Genomic DNA, 19126 nt, shown 5'->3' with positions numbered 1-19126 from the left:
TGTGTGCTATCAAACGTCACAACCTAACTGGGTGGTCATAAAGATGCTCTACAGGTATCTCCAAAGGTGTTTGTTGAGTTGGCATAGATCGAGATTAGGATTTGTCACTCCGAGTATCAGAGAGGTATGGTATCTCTGGGCCCTCTCGGTAATTGTAACACCCCGGATGTAACTTTCCATTTTTGTAACTCCAACTCTTGCCATTTTTGGCTATGCGCTATGATATTCCCCTCATGGTCGGGTTTTGTCTTTCGTTTTGCATTTTGTCCATGTCATGCATTTCATATCATGTCATCATGTGCATTGCATTTGCATACGTGTTCGTCTCATGCATCCGAGCATTTTCCCCGTTGTCCGTTTTGCAATCCGGCGCTCCCATCTCCTCCGGTGCACCCCTCTTGTTTTCTTTCATGAGCGGGTGTCAAACGTTCTCGGAATGGACCGAGACTTGTCAATTGGCCTTGGTATACTACCGGTAGACCACCGGTCAAGTTTCGTTCCATTTGGAGGTCGTCTGGTACTCCAACGGTTAACCGGATAACCGCAGATGCCTTCTGTGTGTTCCAGCAAAAACCCCCTCTTTAATCAGCCCAAAACCCACCAAACTCTCTTCCATGCTGTAGGTCATTCGATCACGATCGTGTGGGCGAAAACCGCACCTCATTTGGAGCCTCCTAGCTCCATCTACCTATTTATATGCCTCCCCTCCCGAAATCAATCGCAGATGAAACCCTAAAATTCTCCCCGCCGCCGCCGGACAGATTCTCCACCGACGGACACGTCCGTTTTCCACCGCCGCCGCCACGTGTCGCCGCCGCCCGCGCCCGTACGCCGCGGCCCGCCAGGCCCGCCGCCGGCCCCGCGGCCCACGGCGCCCCGTCGCCCGCGCTTGCCTCCTCCCCCGCGCCCGACGCCTCCTCGCCGCCGCCGGCGCCGCCGTGCCCCGCCGCCGCCGACTCGCCGCCCTCCGTCGTCGGCGCCGCCCGCCGCCGCCCGCGGGCACCAACGCCGCCGTCCACCGCCGTGCCCAGCGCCCTCCAGCGCCGCCCCGCTGGTCGCCTCGTCCTCTGCCCCGGCGAGCCGCTCCGGTGAGCTTCGGCCCGATCCAGATCCCATCCCCTCGTGCGTTGACTTTCCCAAAGCCCGAAAATCTTTCAAGTCATTATTTTTCTCAGCAAGTACCCCTGTTCATCATGGTATAACTCTCTGCATATAGCTCTGTTTCACGCGTGTAATATATCTATTTGTTCGCCTCGTGATGCTCTACATTTTGTTCAATTGCGCCATATTAATTAGAGGCCATCTTGATGCCCAAATCTCTGTTGCAAGAGTGCTAGTTGCTGTTATCTGCTGGTTCTTAGCAGAACTTGGAGATTTGTTATTTTTGTATCTTTTAATCTGTGCATCTTATGGGCATGAGCTCTACATGTGTTTTGTTGTATGCCATACCATCTTTCCAAGGGTGTATGCCATGTATTTTTGTGATCTCTGTGGTGACTAGCACAAGCATGCAAACTAGGCTCCGTAATGTTTCTGATTTTAGGGACTTGGTGATTTCTCTAAGTCTTTGTCTGCTGTTATTTTGTTGCCATGTAAACTTGATGCTACAGAGAGATCCGTGCATATTTTGGAGATGTTCAGTAAGGATGTTTTGTAGATATAGTTGTAATTGATCCATTCCTGCCCTTGTTTGCAATTATGGAGTGCCATAGCATGACTCAATCTTGCTCTACTTTTGCTATAAAATATTTCTGGAAGATTCTTAACATGATATTCATTTTTTCCAAGCTTTTTATAGTTGATCCATACATGCTATGCTTTTGTTCTTGCCATGGATAGCTTCATAAACATACCATATTGCTGTAGGTATGCTTGTTTTGTCATGCATTGCCTTGTGGTGAGTGCGTCAAGCTCACCAAGATGCCTTCATATTATTGTTTCTGCCATGCTCTGTTTTCTGCTAAGTCTGAAACCTGTTAACGAAACTTGCTATGTTTACATGGTTGCCATCATATCTTCTGGTCCTTTTTGGCTTATGGTAAGTAAGGGACTTTTGTCATATGCTTTTAGTAGAATACTGTCATGCCTTGTTTTGCCATGTTAAGTTCCTGTAGCATGTTGTTTTCATGCTCTGAACATTGCTACCTGATGCTGTTTCAGCCATGTCCAGTAATTTCACCAAGTCTGTGAACCTGTTATCTTTTGCACTTTTGCCATGCGTGTTTGAGCTTGTTATGTTGTGATCTAGCCGTAGCTCAGTGTTCATCTTTTGTCAATAATCTCCTTTAGATTACTGCCATATGCTTTTTTGCTATGTTGGAGTGCTGTAGCATTGTTGTTTGTTGCATTTTAAGTGCTATCATGCTGTTAATTGCAGATTCGTGTCATTCTTGTTTTGCTTGCCATTTGCAAACCGTGCATCCGTTTCCGGTGATCTTTATATCGATTTCGACCGAAATCATCTCATCTTTCTAGTGGCATGCTTGGTTTGCCAAGTTACTGCCTTGTTCATCATTTTCCTTCCGGAGCCCGCATATGCATCGCATATCATATGTCGCATATCATACATGTTTTGCATCATGTTGCTTGTGCATTTCTCGTGATTGATTGTGGTTCCGTTGCTTGTGTTCTTGTCTTGGGTAGAGCCGGGAGACGAGTTCGTGAATGAGGAACCTGTTGAGTACGCTTACGAGGATCAAGCTTTCGACAACTCTGAGAACCTTGCACGCAAGATGACCACCCCTCGAAATCACTTCTATCTTTGCTTTGCTAGTTGTTCGCTCTATTGCCATGCTGCGCTACCTATCACTTGCTATATCATGCCTCCCATATTGCCATGTCAGCCTCTAACCATCCTTCCCTAGCAAACCGTTGTTTGGCTAAGTTACCGCTTTTGCTCAGCCCTTCTTATAGCGTTGCTAGTTGCAGGTGAAGTTGAAGTTGGTTCCATGTTGGAACATGGATATGTTGGGATATCACAATATCTCTTATTTAATTAATGCATCTATATATTTTGGTAAAGGGTGGAAGGCTCGGCCTTATGCCTGGTGTCGGGGATATACCCCGCGGTATGACCCGGCCGGAAGTATGATCCGGCCGGACTTGGCGGCTCACAGAGACCCGGCAAGTATTTGGTGACCTACTGATAACCCCAACGGCGGATCAGGCGGACGACAAGGCCCAAGGCCCAGCAGGCTGGCTTATACTCTGGTGGGCCGGCTTAAGGAGAAAGGGATGACGAATATTTCCTTTATGAGGAAGCAAGACCCGGACTTGTATTCAACTTGTAAGAAAAGATAGACTAGTCCTAGTACTACTAGGACTCCACATGTAACCCGCCCCTCTAACTTATATAAGGAGGGGCAGGGCACCCCAAAGAGGGACAAGTAAGAAGAAACAATCTCTAGGGCTAGACACCGAGAGCCGGTTCCCGGCGACTCTCCCGTGATCATAATGAGACCTAGCCTCAAACAGCATGTAGGGTTGTTACCGGATGATGTTTCCCGGGGCCCGAAGCTGTCTAAATCCTTGTCTTGTGTTGCATCTCTCGATTCCGCTCAACCCCTCTCAAGCTACCACATAGATGCGCTGGCCTCGCGACTAAGTCCTGACACTAAGGACATCTGCCGTGACAATTCCACGACAGTTGGCGCCCACCGTGGGGCTTGCGCACGGTGGTGTTGAGTTCTTGGAGGGATCTCTCTCAGGGTCGAGAGGTTCACAAATTTTCGGATGAAGAAAGATGGTTTGAAAGGATCTGCATCAGTTTCAAGTTCGTCGGGCCAGATTTATGATCTGTGAGTTTTCCGCGATCCATCAATCGCAGGTTACGTTGAGACGGACAGGAAATCTTTCGTTGTAGTTATTCTGACCAATTCGTCAAGTTGTGTTCATTGCTCCACGCCGCCGCACATAATCTGTTGATGGACCAAGTCCCGAGGCAAAAGTGGTACTACTACTACATCTCATGCGAACCAAGTTGTTGAAAGTACTGCTAATCGTACTTGCACTGGTTTAAAAATCAACAAAAGGAGCGGCGGCTTGCGGAGCACCTGAGAATTATGCGCGAGCGTGGGCTGGAAGGAGTACTACAACAGATTCATCATCACGTGAAGACAAAAGGAAAAAAAGAATATAGCAAGGACTCGGACAGGACTCAATCAACTACGACCCGGATTATGCTTCGTGGCCGAGTTGCCCGCAGAGACGCCTCCTCTATGGCGGGTCAACGCAGAGTCGCGCCCGGTCTCACCCCAAACGATGGCCGGGTCTCTCTGCTGCTACTTCAAGTGCAAAGCGATCAAGCAAAAGGAAGAAAAAAGATATATGTCCACGCGTACATGTATGGATTTCTATTAAGATATTTGTGTGAAGAAAATTGGAGTTTTTTAAACGGAAATTTTTGATCTGTGTCGCCGAGGTCAACAAGAAGTCTGCAGCTGGCTGGCACCAATGCAGGGTTGCCTTTTCCGTCGAGCCACTGCTCCTCTGTCACCGATTACTACTGCCACCCGGTCGTCTTCACTCGCCGGCGTCGTTAATCCGCCAGCGCTGGGCCTCAACTCCAAGTTGCTAAGCCGCCCCTATCGAGAAATCGCCTTGGCTGCTGTTACCGCTTCCGATGAGCACCGATGAGCGTCTCCCGCTGCTCCCTCCGCTGGTGTTGCTACTGCCTTGGGCGTCGCTGGCTCCGTGCCGCGCCGAGCTATTGACGTTTGTGTGGCGTTGCGAGTTGCTAAGGATCAGTTACGAAGCATTACTCGTGGAGTGTTGTTTACATAAAAGACAAGTGGACAGGGACACCCAAGTTCAATGCATTGCTTAAGGGGTGTGGCTTACTTAAAAACTGGATGGATGCATGATGATTTGTTCGGATGTGAAGGCCATCATTTGATCAAATTGCTATGCAGTCACTTTGTCCGAAAGATACATCAGGTGATACCCATCTTATCTACTTCATCTATATATAGCAATATGTTTGCGAACAATTATTTTGGTCTGTGTATTTTTATCTGCAGGACAAATGATTCATTATAAAGGTGGTGCCATGCTATGTCTATGGAGTATGTGTTAGCATCATCATGCACCAGCGTCCGCGCCCGCTTGTTGTTGAACGGGTGTGTGCAAGCCGCCGCCCCAGCGGTCCGGTCTACATCAACGCGCCAGCCGACTCACCCATCTGCGCCGCCTTACAATGCCACGGACAATTTACCCGTCCGCCCCCGCGGCCGACTCGGCGTCCGCGTCGCTTACCGCTCTTGCAATTGACTCGCCCGACCGCATCGGCTTACAACGCCGCGGCCGGCTCATCTGTCTGCTCCCGCGGCCGACTAGGCCGTGATTGGTTTCAGCTTCACCGTGATGATCATCAACTCCGCAGTGGATAATTTCTGGCCTGACATATCAGGTGAAATCAATCCAGTAAATTTTTATATATTATATATTGTTTTCTTTAAAAAGAGCAATTACTCTAGCTTGCGAGGTTTTTGATACAGGACAATTGTTCACTACATCAACACAACGTGGTTGACTCGCCCATCCGCGCGGCTTACCGCGCCGGTGATCGATTCGCCTGTCCGGACCGGCTTACAACTCCACGGCCGGCTCATCTGTCTGTGCCGCCTCTGATGCAACGGTCGTCTTTACCATCCATCTCTCGCGGGTTGGTCTATATAAACACACTGGGCCGCACCTGTATGCATGAGCTGTTTATTGAATATGAGCGAGTCACTGCTTGGGAAGCCCGGTTTTCTTCCAACAAATTGGAGGAAAATTATCATATACTATCAACCGTCGTCTGCACTGGGTGGCTCAATGGGTAGGCGCACAAGTCGCCGCCACTACAGTTTGGTTAACTTTAAAACATCCAGTTGGAAGGAACCATTGGCCGAGTTGCTGACACGACTCATACGGGATCATTTATAACCCGCCGCAGTCACTTCAACCTTCTGTGGATTCACATCGCGCTATCAACACCAATGATATACACCTTATGCTATGATCAATATGGAGAATCTCAAAGCCAACTCCTAGAGTCGTCTTGAGACTCGGGGGCTACAATGATATGACTCGGCAGAATTGGTCGGTTTCAATGCATTCAAGAACTCCGGGTCATTGGAGGGAAAAATAATCCAGTCCCGGAGGCTACCGCCATATTGGTGAAAAGTTTAAAGGCCGTCAGAAAATTACTGGCTTAAAAAGAAGGAGGCTCAAGAGACTTGACATCCCCCACAAAGCACTGAAGCTCTTAAATATCCGGTTTAAAATCCGGTTCAAGGGAAATTTATCTGCCACAAAGTTTTGCAGCTCTCAAATCCGGTTCAAGGTAAATTTGTTTACCACAAAACTTTGAAACTCTCAATATCCGGTTTAAGAATTTCAGGTTCAAAAAGAATTTATCTCTCGCAAAGTTTGAATTCTCAGGAAAAATTAAAGGGACCAAAGAGAGTCGGTTATAAAGCACAGCTCAAACATAGGTACCCTGCTTTAATGGCCATTGGGAGCTGATCGTATTCAAATTTAGCTTAACCCTTTTTGGTGTGACCCTGATCGTATTCGAATCAGAGTCATTAAATATTCTCATGATCACTAGTGGGCTTCCTGTTCAAACATAGGTCGTATTCGAACCAAAGAGAACATAGCTGTCGGTACCCTTTTGATTGGCACACTACCGAGCTCACTAGGGGGCTTCTTGATCGTATTCGAATCGTAGCTCAACCCCTTTTGGGAACCGACGTGGATCTTATTCGAATCAGTGTCGTTAAACAATTCTCAAGGTCATTTGGGGGCTTCCTGTTCAAACATAGGTCGTATTCGAACCAAAGAGAACATAGCTGTCGGTACCCTCTTGATCGGCAACGCCAAAGCCACTGGGGGCTATATGATCGTATTCGAATCTTAGCTTAACCCCTGTGGGACGGTTTTCTGATCGTATTCGAATCAGAAGCCTCAAAATTTTTGAAGTCTCTTTTTGCAAACAATTTTTGGATTTTATTTGAAGCTTTTTGCTCATATCTGAAGCATACATATATATATGTGGTTTCTATTAACCCGCCCTGGCTTTTGACGAACAAGTCGCCAGCATATGACAATATTAATACTTGGAAGGTTTGGTTTCTAAGGATTGGGTTATCACCCTTACTACACAGGTCATGTAAACAGGCAGTATAAATTCAATATCACAGTGGTTATATGTGAGATATTATGACCTGCCCTGCGGTAAACCGCCAAGGGATCTTCTGATCTAATTATGTGCAGGATAAGACTACATTTGGGTGGTTACACGCCCTGGTTTTTGACGTTAAGTCGCCAGGGCATATGTTGTTTAAACTCTGCAGGATTTACAGAGCTATGACTTACATAAATGATTAAATTTAAGCCCATCATCAAAGATTGAAATTGGTGTCTCAAAAGGGTTATCAATTCTTGATTTTCTCAAAGGCTATAAGCCGCCGGGTTATATAAATTCCGGCTTACAATGGAGGCGTATTAAATCGCCATTGGCCAAGAGCCACCGGGTATTTAACCTCCGGATTGACTTATCAACAGATGAGGTATTCAAAGTCGCTTTGGCGCAATGGCTATTATTTTATCAATGGATATGATTTATTCTACAATGGAAAGAATAGTCCTGAGTCGCTGCAGGCTTACGACCCGACACTTGGGGGCTACATTATTCAAAGTTGAGATTACATCAAATATGCAAGTCCCATGTCACTACCAGCATGCACCATGGCACTTGGGGGCTAAGGCAAAGTCATTTTTACTGGCCTTATTGAAGACCCGACTCATCACATTGTAATGAGCCGGCCCTTGGGGGCTACCAATTGCTCCTGTCAAAAATTCAAGGTACACAAGCCTCGGTCCATTACATTGAAAGATCCACTACTCAGTTGGTAGAGTACAAAGCTCTTAACCTTATGGACGTGGGTTCAAGCCCCATGGTGGAGATTACATCATATGATGTTATTATCAATGAATTATTTACAAAGTCCCTGCTCAGTATTGCATAATGACCCGGCCCTTGGGGGCTACACTGGTTGAAGTTTTATGAGCATAAGGCAATTACAAGTCCCAGGTTGCTGCAAGCATGACAACCCGACACTTGGGGGCTACAAGTGATATATATATATATATATATATATATATATATATATATATATATATATATATATATATATATATATATAAGGGGGAAAAATCTTCAAAATTCTCAGTTTGGAGAAGATCAAGTTAACCCGGTGTTTGCAACAATCATGATCCGGTGTCACCAATAATTATGACCCGGTGTCTGTAACAGTTATGACCCGGTGCTATCAATATTTACAAGCCGGCAATTTTGACAATCATAAATCGGCAAGATCTACATCTTTAAGTCGGCTGTATATCAGTTGAATATTTCAAGACCAATATTTTTTGTCAAGTCAGAGCATTGAAGGCCGACTCAAATGGATTATTTCTTATAATATTTCTCTACAAGAGCCAATGTCGACAAATTGGTTATGAAGCTGGCCTATTGACCCGGATTTCTCAAAAGAAGTATCTGGATTTTTTGCATTCACAAAGTTTGAACATATCTACTAAAGGAGATTTGCTATGAGTTCATGGGCATGTATCAAGAAAGAAATGACAAGGATTTAAAGATGATCAGGTGCCGGCTTACAAGAATATTTAACCCGGAGCACAACCTGTCAAATTTGTTCTTGTGTTTATATTGCAGATTAGTTTAACATGGATAAATCCAAATTAAACTGGGGGCTAATGTCGGGGATATACCCCGCGGTATGACCTGGCCGGAAGTATGACCCGGCCGGACTTGGCGGCTCACAGAGACCCGGCAAGTATTTGGTGACTTACTGATAACCCCAACGGCGGATCAGGCGGACGACAAGGCCCAAGGCCCAGTAGGCTAGCTTATACTCTGGTGGGCTGGCTTAAGGAGAAAGGGATGACGAATATTTCCTTTATGAGGAAGCAAGACCCGGACTTGTATTCAACTTGTAAGAAAAGATAGACTAGTCCTAGTCCTACTAGGACTCCACATGTAAGCCGCCCCTCTAACTTATATAAGGAGGGGCAGGGCACCCCAAAGAGGGACAAGTAAGAAGAAACAATCTTTAGGGCTAGACACCGAGAGCCGGTTCCCGGTGACTCTCCCGTGATCATAATGAGACCTAGCCTCAAACAGCATGTAGGGTTGTTACCGGATGATGTTTCCTGGGGCCTGAAGCTGTCTAAATCCTTGTCTTGTGTTGCATCTCTCGATTCCGCTCAACCCCTCTCAAGCTACCACATAGATGCGCTGGCCTCGCGACTAAGTCCTGACACTAAGGACATCTGCCGTGACAATTCCACGACACCTGGTGTTTTGTTCCACTCTTGCCGCCCTAGTTTCTGTCTTACCGGTATTATGTTCCTTGAGTTTGCGTTCCTTACGCGGTTGGGTGATTTATTGGACCCCCTTGACAGTTCGCCTTGAATAAAACTCCTCCAGCAAGGCCCAACCTTGGTTTTACCGTTTGCGACCTAAGCCTTTTCCCCCGGGTTTTCGCGAGCCCGAGGGTCATCTTTATTTTAACCCCCCGGGTCAGTGCTCCTTCGAGTGTTGGTCCGAATCGAGCAGCCTGTGGGGCCACCTCGGGGAAACTCGAGGTCTGGTTTTACTCGTAGCTTGACTTATCCGGTGTGCCCTGAGAACGAGATATGTGCAGCTCCTATCGGGATTTGTCGGCACATCGGGCGGCTTTGCTGGTCTTGTTTTACCATTGTCGAAATGTCTTGTAAACCGGGATTCCGAGACTGATCGGGTTTTTCCGGGAGAAGGTTTATCCTTCGTTGACCGTGAGAGCTTATGATGGGCTAAGTTGGGACACCCCTGCAGGGTAATATCTTTTGAAAGCCGTGCCCACGGTTATGAGGCAGATGGGAATTTGTTAATGTCCGGTTATAGAGAACTTGTCACTTGACCCAATTAAAATACATCAACTGTGTGTGTAGCCGTGATGGTCTCTTCTCGGCGGAGTCCGGGAAGTGAACACGGTTTGAGTTATGTATGACGTAAGTAGGAGTTCAGGATCATTTCTTGGTCATTGCTAGATGACGACCGTTCCGTTGCTTCTCTTCTCGCTCTCTTTTGCGTATGTTAGCCACCATATATGCTTATTGCCTGCTGCAGCTCCACCTCATTACACCATCCTTTCCTAAAAGCTTAAATAGTCTTGATCTCGCGGGTGTGAGATTGCTGAGTCATCGTGACTCACAGATTCTACCAAAACAGTTGCAGGTGCCGACGATGCCAGTGCAGATGATGGGATCGATCTCAAGTGGGAGTTCGATGAGGAACGTGGTCGTTACTATGTGTCTTTTCCTGATGATCAGTAGTGGAGCCTAGTTGGGACGATCAGGGATCTAGCATTTGGGGTTATCTTATCTTCATTTGGTTCTTGGCCGTAGTCGGTCTATGTGTGTATTTTGGATGATGTATGAATTATATTTATGTATTGTGTGAAGTGGCGATTGTAAGCCAACTCTTTATCCCATTCTTGTTCATTACATGGGATTGTGTGAAGATGACCCTTCTTGCGACAAAACCACAATGCGGTTATGCCTCTAAGTCGTGCCTCGACACGTGGGAGATATAGCCGCATCGTGGGCGTTACAGTAATACACATCATAAGAAGCCTTGCAAGCAAAGCGACTAAGGAGTTAGTTACAAGATGATGTATTACACAATGAGTAAAGAGACTTGCCGGTAACGAGATTGAACTAGGTATGAAGATACCGACGGTCGAATCTCGGGCAAGTAACATACCGATGGACAAAGGGAATTACGTATGTTCTCATAAGGTTCGGCCGATAAAGATCTTCGTAGAATATGTAGGAGCCAATATGGGCATCCAGGTTCCGCTATTGGTTATTGACCGGAGAGGTGTCTCGGTCATGTCTACATAGTTCTTGAACCCGTAGGGTCCGCACGCTTAATGTTCATTGACGATATAGTGTTATATGAGTTATATGATTTGGTGATCGAATGTTGTTCGGAGTCCCGGATGAGATCACGGACATGACGAGGAGCTCCGGAATGGTCCGAAGGTAAAGATTGATATATAAGACGATGATATTCGGACACCGGAAGAGTTTTGAAGTGCACGGGTAGTCATCGGATCACCGGAAGGGGTTCGGGACACCCCCGATAGGTATATGGGCCTAATGGGCCAAGGGGAGAGACACACCAGCCCACAAGAGGGCTGGCGCGCCCCTCTCCCTGCCCGCCAGCCCCAAGGAAAGAAAGGGGGGAGGGCTAGCCCCTCCAGCCTTCCCCTTCTCATGGGAGAAAGGAAGGAGGGGGGGCGCCACCCTCCCCTGCCTGTCCCCGCTCACCTAAAAAGGCAAGGGGGCGCGGCTAGGGGCAGGACCCCAAGTGGGATTTAGACCCAGTTGGGGCCCCTCCTGGCTGCCTCCTCTCCCCCACCTATATATATGTGGGAGGGGGCGCCACACAAGACCACAACAATCTCTTAGCCGTGTGCGGCGCCCCCCTCCACAGTTTCGTCCCTCGGTCATATTTTCGTAGTGCTTAGGAGAAGCCCTGCGGAGATAGCATCACCACCACCGACACCACGTCGTCGTGCTGCCGGAACTCATCCACTACTTCACCGTCTTGCTGGATCAAGAAGGCGAGGACGTCACCGACCTGAACGTGTGCTGAACGCGGAGGTGACGTATGTTCGGTACTTGATCGGTTGGATCGCGAAGAAGTTCGACTACATCAACCACGTCAACAAACGCTTCCGCTTACGGTCTACAAGGGTATGTAGACACACTCTCCCCTCTCGTTGCTATGCATCTCCATGGATGGGTCTTTCGTGTGCGCATAATTTTTTTTGTTTTCCATGCAACGTTCCCCAACAGTGGCACCTGTCGGTGTCAAAACCGGCGGATCTCGGGTAGGGGGTCCCGAACTGTGCGTCTAAGGTCGATGGTAACAGGAGACGGGGGACAGGATGTTTACCCAGGTTTGGGCCCTCTCGATGGATGTAATACCCTACTTCCTGCTTGATTGATCTTGATGAATATGAGGATTACAAGAGTTGATCTACCATGAGATCGTAATGGCTAAACCCTAGAAGTCTAGCCTGTCTGATTATGATTACCTCTACGGACTAAACCCTCCAGTTTATATAGACACTGGAGGGGCCTAGGGTTGTACAGAGTCGGTTTACAAAGGAAAGAATCTTCATATCTAGACGCCAAGCTTGCCGTCTACGCAAAGGAGAGTCCCATCCGGACACGGAGGAAGTCTTCTATCTTGTATCTTCATGGCCCAACAGTCCGGCCCACGTCACATAGGCCGGACGCCCGAGGACCCCGTAATCCAGGACTCCCTCAGTAGCCCCCGAACCAGGCTTCAATGACGATGTGCCCCGCGCGCTGATAGTCTGCGGCATTGCAAGGTGGGTTCTTCCTCCGAATACTTCAAAGCGTCTAACCCGAAGAGTTATACTCGGCCTTCCATTTAATGTCGTACCCCTTGGCTTCTGCGCCTCCATTGCTTCGGCCTCCATGTGTCGAGCGAACACGAAAGGTCAGAGTATTTTTGCACATAACACCCTGGCCATGCAAGAAAGGCGTATATTTAAGTAGATTGGATCTCAGATGCCGTCTCACATCAGGCGAAGAATCCTTAGAGCTTGCTAGGAGAAACCATTCCAGCATGGCTAGCGTTCCCAGTTCTTCCTCCCGCCCCCATGGCTCCGAAAAAGGCGATTGGGAGAAATGTTCAGTATCCCATGACCAGCTGAGTAAGCTTCAAACGCAGGGATTCCTTCCCCCCGCGGATCTAGTCCCCGTCCGGGCAGGATTAACCACTTTCATAGGCGAAGCCCTGGCGGAAAATTTTCCCAATCCAACCAGGGGAGCGAGTGTGCTTCATATCCTTCTTAATAAGAGGCATCGGGTTTCCAATCCACCCTTTCCTCCAAGGTATCCTGGAGTACTACGGCCTCCAACTGCACAACCTTACTCCGGCCTCCATCCTGCATATCACGAGTTTTGTCGCTCTTTGCGAGCTATTCCTGGGCTGTGAGGCCCACTTTGATCTATGGAGGAAACTCTTCTGCCTCGTCCCCCGTACCCAAAAGGGATCCGTATTCGAAGTGGGCGACGCCGAGATATGGCGCATAGCCGGGACCGGATACTTGTCCGGCACGCCGAAGAAGGCATCTGAAGACTAGCCCTCAGAGTGGTTTTATATTGAAGATGTCGCTCTCCCCGACCCAGTTCGAATGGGCCTTCCCGAATTTTCCAGCGCTCCGTTGAAGATACGCCATAGCTGGCGTCCTCGGAGCATCGAGGAAGAAGATAGCGCAGAAGTCCGGCAATTGATGGGCAAGATTAGGACACGTGCCCAGTCTGGATTATCAATAATCGAGGTGATGGCAACTTCCATAGCGCGAGGTGTTCAGCCGCTCCAATTCAGGGGGCAACCCATGTGGCACTACAATGGGGAAGATGACGCCTCACGCTGTAGACGAAAGGGTCCGGATTCCCTCACTGCCCTGGCCACCATACTGGCCGACCTATATAAAGGGGAGAAAGAGGAATTCACTCGTCTTACGTGCCGAGAGGGATTTTCCATGCATAATCCTCCTAGCTGGGTGAGTTTTAATCCCACCACTTTATTCAATCCTCTCCCTAGTCATGTTTAACTGACATTAACCCGTCTGTTAATAGGAATGGCGGAGGGTTACCGCGGGGATCCATAGCCCCGCTCCACAGCCGGAGAACCATAACCGGGACCTCGATCCCATATTCAAAGAAGATCCGGACATATTTGTAGAGCTCAAAGAGGGAGTCTTCTACCAGGCGAGCTATGATGGCACAGAAGTGGCCATCACGGCTGATTATCCCGGCCTCCTTCCCGCCTCATATGTAAGTAACCAGGAGATATTTCCTCCGAAGGAGCTTCCTCATTATGCCTCACCCGCCGCACTGTCTTGTGCTCCAAAGGGGAGGCGCTCGACGCATCATGTTGCACCAGAGGCGTCTCAGAAGAGAACGGCGCCCGCGCCGGGCGGGTCTTCGAAGAGAAAGGAAAACGACAACACGACCGAACCTTCATCAAAGAGGTATGGCTTTAAATATGCCCTATAACAGTCACATCGAACCATGACATTGTCGGCTGTGCTTTATTAGGAAGAGCGTTTGTCGGACCGTGTCCGAGGGGCCTGCCAGTCGCGCCCCCACCAATCAGGTTCCAGACCCTGCTTCTAGGGCGGGGGCAGACATGGGAATAACGCCGGATTGTCCTCCTTCAGAGGATTCGGATAATGTGTCCGTCACGAACTCTGAAGTAGAGAGTGCCATGCATCATCGGCGCCGGAGGGCCGCACTTCGCGACCCCGGCTTTAATAAAGAGGCGTTTGACGCCTTCAGCTCGGCTGATGCGTACATCCGAGCTACTCGGGATGGGCTTACCAGAGCCACTGACCAGTATTTGAAAGATATGCGGGTAAGTACACATTGTATAGATCTGGTAATCATGTACCAGTAGCCCCCGAGACTTGAAATAGTTGAAACAACTGATTTAAGGATCGTTGTATAATCGGGTACTCAAAGAGAAGAACAACATGCTGTCTCAAGAGCTGGAAAAGTGTCGGACTCAGCTAGCTGTTGCTACCGCCGAACTGGAGAAGTCCAAGGAGGCACCGGCCAGTAATGTTCCCCTCCATCCATAAAAAGTATAATCATGTACCAGTAATGTGAATACTGTTACGTTTCTGATGACAGGATCAGTAGATCAACTGAAAGAGGAACTGAAGGTCGCGCAGACGGGTAAACAACAAGCCGAAAGGCAACTGGCCGCAGGCGAACGTGTATTGACACGGGTCAGAGATGATAAGAACAAGCTGCAGGATTCCAACACCCTGCTAGGCGAAGAGCTAAAAGATGTACGAGCCCAGCTAGCGGACGCCGTAAAGGAAAATAGGAGGCTACGAGGAGGCATATTCAGTATGCTTTTGAATTTACCTCCGTGTAATTCGGCAAAGAAATGAGCTGACAGATTTATGTCTGCAGGTATGCTGACTGGCCGTCCCGAAGAGGAAGTGTCTGGATCTCAAGGCGATCTGCTACAAGAGCTGTCCCAGGTGCACGAGCGAGCTCGGCAAGCAATGCGGAGCATTGCCAAGGCTTTGTGGCCATCCGCCACCCTCCAGGAAGTATGGAGGAGCTTGTGAAGCTATTCCAAGGAGCTCGGCGGCGCTTTCGACTATGGAAAATATCGTCCTGCCAAGAAGGTGCGCGAGAAGCCTGGGCCATGGTGAAAACACGGTACACCAAGCTTGATCCAAATCATATGGCCCGGGTCAGACCTCGGGGGTCATATGGACAAGAAATTCCAGTTAGCTTGGTATATGACCAAGTAAAGATAGCCGCCAAGTTTTCCCAACAGGATTGTAAGCTAGACAACCTGTTAGATGGCATAGAGGAAGAAGTTTTTGAGTCCAAGTGACTATGTACTTCAATTGACAAATTTGTCCCTAGCCGGATTGTAAAACGATTGCCATGTCGGACCTTTTCGCTTGAACCTCGGGACCTGAAGGTGCGGAGTGTTTCCGAATACTGGATCGGCAATATAGACCGGGGTATGCGTGGAAACCAGGCGTAGGGGTCATAGTTGCTTTAACAGACAAGTTGTATCTGGCTAGCTATGTTATATTACATGTTGATTGTAAGAAACATCTTCTAGGGAGAATAGTTCCGTTAAAGGTTCCTTTCCCTGGGTGAACATGCTGTAGGATGCATGCCCGAACTGTGATTGAAAAATCACAGTATATGTAACATCTGGGGGTTTACAATGTAATTAGGGTATAACGTCTTTAGTCCGCCGACCGAATATTCCCTTAAGAATGCTAGCTTTCGGCTTCACCCAGTCTGAGGTACACGTCCGTATGACCCGGCTGTAACAATCACAGAGGTGCTCCCTTTATGCCCTAGCCGAACAAACGGGAACATATGGCATAAGCACAGGAGCCAGGCAACCCAGCTTGGCCAAAACTTAAGTCATAACAGTGCATATAATGGCGAAGAAAAGGTACATATGAGGAAAGGACACATATGTGGTGAGCTTGATGCTCGGAAAATAATAATAAGCTTCTGTTAAAGAAGCCCCCGGGTATTATGAGCGTATACATTTAAGGATGTGTACGTCATGCGGTTTGGACGCACAAGGGCTATAGAGCAAAATTAAAGAGAGAGAAAATAGAAACAAAGGGAGAAGAAGACGAACAAAGAGTATGGCTCTAGGCGTAGAATCTTCGGAGTCTGGCGGCATTCCACGGGTTCGGCTCTAAGCGATTGTCCGATGCATCACCCAGGCGGTACGCTCCTCCAATGAGAACTTCATGTATGATGAAGGGACCCTCCCACTTGGGCTTGAGTTTGTCCTTTTTCTTTTCTGGCAAGCGTAGAACGAGTTCACTAATATTATAAGTCTTGGCCCGCACTTCTCTGCTTTGGTATCTGCGAGCCTGTTGTTGGTAGAATGCAGAACGGGCTTTTGCAACATCGCGCTCCTCCTCCAGGGCATCTAGACTATCCTGCTCAAGCTTGACCTCTCTCTCTTCATACATGCGCACTCGAGGTGAGTCATGAATGATGTCGCAGGGCAAAACGGCCTCTGCGCCGTACACCATGAAGAATGGTGTGTATCCGGTAGTGCGATTGGGCGTGGTCTGCAGCCCCCAGAGTACGGATTCGAGCTCCTCAACCCAGTGCTTGTCTGATTCTTTGAAAGACCGCACTAGTCTAGGCTTAATGCCGCTCATGATAAGACCATTGGCTCATTTGACTTGACCATTTTTTTGTGGGTGATAGACGGAGGCGTAATCGAGTTTAATGCCCAGATTAGCACACCAGGTTTTCACTTCATCGGCTGTAAAATTGGAGCCGTTATCGGTGATGATGCTATGTGGGACACCATAACAGTGCACGGCACCGGATATAAAGTCTATCACTGGTCCGGCTTCAGCCATTTTAACTGGTTTGGCCTCTATCCACTTGGTGAATTTATCTACCATGACAAGCAGATATTTTTTTCTTATGGCTTCCTCCTTTAAGGGGTCCGACCATATCCAGCCCCCAGACCGCGAAAGGCCAAGTAATGGGGATTGTTTGTAGAGCGGTAGGCGGCATATGGCTTTGGTTGGTGAAAAGCTGGCATCCGACACAACGTTGGACAAGGTCCTGTGCATCTGCTCGGGCCGTCGGCCAAAAGAAACCTATATAGAAGGCTTTACTTAAAAGGGCCCGAGCCGCGGCGTGGTGACCGCCGAGACCAGCATGGATTTCGGCCAGAAGCTGCCTTCCCTCTTCTTCGAAGATACATCTTTGAAGGACTCCGGTAGCGCTTTTTTTGTAGAGCTCTCCGTCATGGACCTTGTAGGCTTTCGAGCGCCGAACAATGCAGCGAGCCTCATTCTGATCCTCAGGGAGCTCTCGCCTATTAAGGTAGGGCAAGAAGGGTTCGGTCCATGGGGCAATTACTGCCATTATTAGATGGGCCGATGGTGTTATTTCGGTGGCTGAGCCTCCGATGATATCAGTATTGTGTTTGGAATCTGGGGGTATAATAGGATCCGGACTGTTGTTGCCGCTCTCACCCTACCATACCACGGATAGCTTGAAGAGCCTTTCTAGAAAGATGTTAGGCGGGATGGGGTCGCGCTTAGCACCAATGCGAGCAAGAACATCCGCCGCTTGATTACTTTCTCAAGCCACGTGATGAAACTCGAGTCCCTCGAACCGAGCTGATATTTTGAGTACAACGTTACAATAGGCCGCCATCTTCGGATCTTTGGCATTGAAGTCTCAATTTACTTGGGATATTGCGAGATTTGAATCCCCGCGCACCTCCAGGCGTTGTATGCCCATGGAGGCAGCCATCTGAAGACTGCGCAATAAGGCCTCGTATTCGGCTGAATTGTTGGAGTCTGTGTATAATATTTGGAGAACGTACTAGACTGTGTCTCCGGTGGGAGACGTTAGGACAACACCCGCTCCTAAGCCGGCCAGCATTTTAGAGCCATCAAAATGCATGACCGAGTTGGAATATGCCGTACCCTTTAGGGAGTTCAGGCTCTGTCCATTCGGCGACAAAGTCGGCCAATACTTGGGATTTAATGGCTCGGCATGGTTTGTATGTTATGTTGAATGGCAGGAGCTCAACGGCCCACTTGGCAATCCGGCCCATAGCGTCGCTGTTGTTTATTATGTCATTGAGTGGTACTTTGGAAGCCACCGTGATCGAACACTCTTGGAAGTAGTGTCGTAGCTTCCGGGATGCCATGAAGACCGCATATGCTATTTTTGGTAATGAGGGTACCATGATTTGCATGGTGTGAGGACAATGGATACGTAGTACACCGGTTTCTGAAGCGGGAATTTGTGTCTGTCCTCCTCTCGCTCAACGACGAGCACTGCGCTCACCACCTGGTGTGTTGCAGAGATGTATAATAACATCGGTTCGCCGACGTTGGGCGCAGCCAGGATTGGGTTGCTCGCTAAAAGAGCCTTTATTTCTTCCAGTCTGGCTGTTGCCGCGTCCGTCCACTCGAAGTGGTCGGTGCGTCGGAGAAGGCGATAAAGTGGCAATGCTTTTTCTCCTAGTCTGGGGATAAAGCGGCTTAAAGCTGCCACGCACCCGGCTAGCTTTTGGACCTGTTTAAGGTCTGTTGGTGTAGCCAATTTTGACAAAGCTCTGATTTTGGCTGGATTTGCCTCGATTCCTCTATTGGAAACAATGAAGCCCAACAGTTTTCCAGCGGGAACGCCGAAAACACACTTTTCCGGATTGAGCTTGATGTCATATGTACGGAGGTTGTCGAATGTGAGTCACAAGTCGTCTATTAATGACTCGACGTGCCTAGTCTTGATGACGACGTCATCCACATATGCTTCAACTGTCTTGCTGATCTGTTTCTCCAGGCATGTTTGAATCATGCGTTGGTAGGTGGCGCCGGCGTTTTTAAGCCCAAAGGGCATAGTGTTGAAGCAAAAAGGCCCGTATGGGGTAATGAATGCCGTTGCTGCTTGGTCGGACTCCTTCATTTTGATTTGATGGTATCCG

This window comes from Aegilops tauschii, chromosome 7, assembly GCF_002575655.3.
Source record: "Aegilops tauschii subsp. strangulata cultivar AL8/78 chromosome 7, Aet v6.0, whole genome shotgun sequence".
Taxonomy (NCBI): Eukaryota; Viridiplantae; Streptophyta; class Magnoliopsida; order Poales; family Poaceae; genus Aegilops; species Aegilops tauschii.
The sequence above is the reverse complement of the archived record's forward strand: the minus strand, read 5'-3'. Positions refer to the sequence as shown.